Source organism: Leopardus geoffroyi, chromosome C3, assembly GCF_018350155.1.
Source record: "Leopardus geoffroyi isolate Oge1 chromosome C3, O.geoffroyi_Oge1_pat1.0, whole genome shotgun sequence".
Lineage (NCBI taxonomy): Eukaryota > Metazoa > Chordata > Mammalia > Carnivora > Felidae > Leopardus > Leopardus geoffroyi.
In genome coordinates this window covers 36,657,173-36,662,610 of record NC_059338.1, presented here as the reverse complement: position 1 = coordinate 36,662,610, position 5,438 = coordinate 36,657,173, and the positions used below count along the sequence as shown (strand labels likewise).

The 5,438-nt window shown below is 45.3% G+C and overlaps 1 long non-coding RNA gene across 1 annotated transcript; it reads left to right on the top strand.

Annotated features, from left to right (window-relative positions):
• Positions 1-3,889: 3,889 nt before the first annotated feature.
• On the top strand, positions 3,890-4,993 carry LOC123586443. Its single transcript, XR_006706794.1, has 3 exons — positions 3,890-3,966; positions 4,360-4,592; positions 4,689-4,993. It is a non-coding gene; the product is annotated as an uncharacterized LOC123586443 (long non-coding RNA).
• Positions 4,994-5,438: the final 445 nt, after the last annotated feature.

The window sequence follows — 5,438 nt, the reverse complement described above, 5'->3', positions numbered from 1 at the left end:
GTCTGTCTGTCTGTCTGTCTCACTTTCTCTCTCAAAAATAAATAAACATTTAAAAAATGTATATGTCCTTACTTCCATTTCCAGAGCCTTTAAGTATCGTGTTTTTTAAAAAAATGCTTTTCACCGGGGCGCCTGGGTGGCGCAGTCGGTTAAGCGTCCGACTTCAGCCAGGTCACGATCTCGCGGTCCGGGAGTTCGAGCCCCGCATCGGGCTCTGTGCTGACAGCTCAGAGCCTGGAGCCCGTTTCCGATTCTGTGTCTCCCTCTCTCTCTGCCCCTCCCCCGTTCATGCTCTGTCTCTCTCTGTCCCAAAAATAAATAAATGTTGAAAAAAAAATTTTTTTTTAATGCTTTTCACCAATTTCACTGGGGGGTGGTTCTGCAGAGCTCCTCACACCATCATGCCAGAAACCAACCTCTCAAACATAAGATTATATTAAAAACCCCAACAACTCAATATCAAAGAGACAACCCCATGTGGATGCAGATATCATACAATCAGAAGTCTCATTCATCGCTGGTGGGGTATAAAATAGTACAAAAACTACTGGAAAATAGTTTGGCACTTTCTTATAAAACTCAGCATTCCACATACCCTATTACTCATCAATTCTACTCCTAGATATTTAGCAAAGATAACTTGGAGCTTATGTCCACACAAAGACTTGTATGAGAATGCTCATGGTGGCTTTATTCATAATAACCTGGAGACAACACAGATGTCCATCAATGAGAAAATGGATAAAAAAACACTGATACATGCATTCAGTGAAATACTGCTCAAGAATAGAAGGGAATGGGGTGCCTGGGCGGCTCAGTCGGTTGAGCGTCCGACTTTGGCTCAGGTCATGAGCTCACAGTTTGTGAGTTCGAGCCCCATGTCGGGCTCTGTGCTGACAGCTCAGAGCCTGGAGCCTGCTTCGGATTCTGTGTCTCCCTCTCTCTCTGCTCTTCCCCTGCTCACATGCTGTCTCTCTCTCAAAAATAAATAAAGATTAAAAAAAAAAGAATAGAAGGGAATAAACTATGGACACAAGCAGCAATGTGGCTGAATCTCGAAAACATCAGGCTGAGCCAAAGAAACCAGGCAGACAGAAATGTATATTCCTTTCATATGAAATTCTAGAAAAATAAAAAAAAATTGATGAAAATTGGTGGAAAAAATTGGGACAACAGTTGCCTGGGGGTCAGGGTAGGGATGGAAATAGGATTGGCAAGGAAGGAGCATGGGAAAACTTTTTAGAGTGATGGAAGTGGCCTGTGTCTTGACCAAAGTATGGCTTATACCAGTGTTGTCAAAATTCATAGAGCTTTTACTCTTAAAATCTGTGCATTTCACTCAATGTGAGTCAAGCCAATATTAGAAAATGAAGGAAAAACCAGACAAAGTGCATAATGCAAGGACAGAAAACAGCCTGGATCCTCTTAAAGGAAGAGACCAGGGGAGACAACCGTATCAGTGGGATAAATATATACAAACAGCAGAAGTAAAGAAAGACATGGACTTAGAAGGGGAAAAAAAGGACCAAGATAAGAAGAAATGTCTTATTTGTGGAGGAGTGTCAAGAATCTAATCAGATGTCTAAAGATTGGATAGGATATAGAGAACATAAAAGAATACTCTGCAAAACTTAATGAAAGTCGATGTGAGTGATTCTTCCTCATCTGAGAAATATGTTTAGCCAAACAACCCCTTGCCTACTTACTTCAGTGACTACGGTTGTCCTGGGTCTCCCCTGTGGCCACTGCAGACCTACAGCTTGGTGGTCATTTGTTGAAACTCAGTCTCATGGGGCAGGGCCTGTCCCTGTGGGGCTGTGGCTAAAGCGGTCCTGGGAAAGCCCTCCTCTGTCTCAGCAGTTGTTCTCTTGGGACCTGGTGCCTTTTTTTCGGGCACTTAGGATGAAACCTGTACTTTTGAGAGGACACTCAAGTAAGGGAGAGGAGGGAGAAGCTGGGGGTGAGAAGGACTGAAAGAGGTAGTGTGCAGTGGGCTACAAGACAATTCCTAACGGGTAGGGCAGTCAGTGGAGGAGACAGCATCCTTCTTTTGAAAGTTATCACATTTCTAGTGGCCAAAGAAATGGCCAAGCTGGTGTTTAGTTATTACTTTAAAGATTGTCCATAGAGAAGCCTTTAATTATAAAGCTCCCTGAAACTATTATCTTTGATTTTCAAAAAAGGCTGTGATTTTCCTGTGATGAACAAACTACCTCCAAGAGATTAAGAGCAGGGGCTTTGGAGTTAGGCATTCAAATTACTGTGTGAACTTGGGTAGATAACCTGGCCCCTCAGAGTCTCTGTTATGTTTTCTGTAGGTGGAAATGTGTGGCTGAGCTGTCCTCCCCAGAAATTCCTGTGTTGGAGTCCTGACCCCTAGCACCTCAGAATGTGACTGGAGATAGGGTCTTTTAAGGGGGTAATGAAGGTACAATGAGGTCATATGGGTGGGCCCTGATCCAATACGACTGGTGTCCTTATAAGAAAAGGAGACTAGGGCAAAGACAAGCAGAAAGTGAAGACCATGAGAAGGAGAAGGTGGCCATCTACAAGACCAGGAAAGAGGTCCCAGAAGAAACCCACCCTGCTAACACTGTGATCTTGGACTTCTAGCCTGTAGACCTGTAAGAAAATAAATTTCCATTGTTTAAGCCATCCCATCTGTGGTACTCTGTTATGGTAGACCTAAAACATTAATACAGGGATCATAATTCCTACTGAATTGAGCTAATGTATAAGAAAGCATTAAGTACAGTGCCTGGGACTCAGTGGATGCCCAGTAAATGCCCTTCTGGACATACGAACTGCCAAACAATGTGTAAAAGAGACCTTTGGCTTGTGCAATGGACTAAGGCTGGGGAGCACTGTGTGTGTGTGTGTGTGTGTGTGTGTGTGTGTGTGTATACATGTTTTGTATATTTTGCATGTTCACAGATGGAATAGATCAGTCATAGCCATGGAGCTCATGACGAAGCCTGGAGCAGAGTGTAAGCTCTCTGAAGGTAGGACCCCAGACTGGATAATCAGATTCTTATTGAGCTAAATAGGCCAGAGGGCCAATGCAGCCCTCTGCCTTTTTGGCTAAATAAAGTTTTATTGAAGCACAACTATGCTTATCTATTCATATGCTGCCAATGGCTGCTTCTATGCTATAAAAGTATAGGTGAGTGGTTGTGACAGAAACTAGATGGACCTCAAAGTCTAACAAACTTAGTCTCTAGCCCTCTATGAGAAACTTTACCAACTCTGCTATAGAACCCAAGGTAGTAGGGACTCAATAAATTCTTTTCTCCTTCCTTTTCCTCCTTCCTGGTATAAAAAGAGACCAAAAAGGAAAAAAAAAAAAAAAAAAAGAAAAAAAAAGGAAGAAAAGAAAAAAATGGAGATGGGAGGTACTGTATATTCATCTTGTCTAATGCCTCTTTATAGTTATGAGGAAACAGCAGCTTAAAATGGGGAAGTGTTGACATCCTGAAGGTCATACAGTTCTGCCTCAGTTTCCTCATCTGTAAAATAGAGATATGAAAATTAAAGGTGCTAATATGTGTAAAGCAATTCAATCAGTTCCCGGCACATAGTTTTCCTATGATTACTATTACTGTTAACTTCTGTTTTCCTATGAACAGCCTGTAAAATGCTTATTTTTTTTAGTTTATATATACATAATCCATGTCCTTCCCTGCAGAGAGCATGGGAGATGGGGGCAAAGACGGATTTGAAGCTGGAAAGGCAGAGACAAGCAAAGGAAGGTGTCTGCTTGGCACCAAGCACTGCTGGATGGCTCCCCTTACTTTCCTTCCCCGCCCCCCCCCCCCCCCCCCACCATCCCTTCCCCAGCCAGCGTGTGCTAACGGAATTCAGAAGGTAATACAATCACCAGGCTCTGAATTCCTGGAGGATCCTGGCTGGGGGCTACTAGTTGCTGGCAGGAGGCCGAGAGGCAGAGAGGGCTCAGATAAAGATCAAGTACCCACAGCCCTTCCATTTCACCCGGGGTGGGAGGGGGAGGGCTGCCTCCCTAAGCCTGGCCTCAGCACAGGTTTGCAGATTTTCTCCAATTGGCTGCCTGGGGAGAACGCGTTCAGCCCGGAGAGCCTCAGGAATGGGACTCTAATCAGACCCAGGTGTAGAGTAAATCTTGCAGCTTCCCATTGTTCTTGCGGCTTCCACCCCCACCTTGGTGGGGGCCAGCAGTGGCCTGATCGGGGAGGGCCTTTCCTATGGGGAGAAACCTGGTGGCCAGAGTCCCTTCACCCTCTCCACACGTCCTGCTCCACCACCTATGCTTAGAGACGCCCTGTCACCCTGCCAGGGAGCCAGGATCCAGACAAGGCTTTGATTGCTTTTTGCTTCCCCCAGGGTCAATGAAAGCAGAAGCAACAAATACAAGCCAGTCGGGACAGAGAGAAAAAGAGGGCAGAAAACACCCAGAGAGGAGGAGACGAGACCCCCTTCAGACCCCTCAGGCTGCGAGGAGACACCGGCTCAGCCTAGAGCTCCCTCTCTGGGGGCAGAAACATGAGGCACCCACAGGGCAGAAGAGGAGTAAGAAACTTATTAACAAGAGCACATTATTCGTAGCAGTGACTGGGGTATAAGGGGTGGTTACAACCCATTGTTGTTATACTGTATTTGACAGGAGAGCATGGTGTGGGGATATGTGAAAATTCCTTTTTGACTCTTTTCAGAACCAAATTCCTGGCAAAGCTTGAACAACTGTGGCAAAAACCTGCCCGGAGTGCTTCCTGCCTTCTCACTGAGATTCAGAATAAACACTTCCTGAAGCCTTGTCGTCACCACACAATGTGTAGGAGCTTCTATATACAGTGGATTCTCATTAGTCCCAGTAGTTATGTTCTATACAGTCACTGCAAACACTCACTGAGCTAGCAAATACCGAACTGTTGTTTCTGGGGGAATTGCAGGGTTAAGTTCCTGAGAGCCCCTGGTTACATTTTCATCAACCCATCAATACACAACCTCCTTTTATGTATGCGTGCTTGTGTTTACTTAATAGATACTGCTGATCCATTAACATCAAATTCACGGCTGAGGGGCACTATAACTCACACCTGAACCAAACCTACCTTACACCTGTATTTTCTCTCAAGGCACATCACAGCACTCTCGTGCTTAGAACAGTAGACGGCACTTCAGCACTCTGCTTAGGCCCATTTTAAACAGCAAACTCAGGGGCGCCTGGGTGGCTCAGTCGGTTGAGCGGCTGACTTCGGCTCAGGTCACGATCTCGCTGTCCGTGAGCTCAAGCCCCGCGTCGGGCTCTGTGCTGACAGCTCGGAGCCTGGAGCCTGTTTCGGATTCTGGGTCTCCCTCTCTCTGACCCTCCCCCGTTCATGCTCTGTCTCTCTCTGTCTCAAAAATAAATAAACGTTAAAAAAAAATGTAAACAGCAAAATCATCAGTGAAAGAAAAAAACA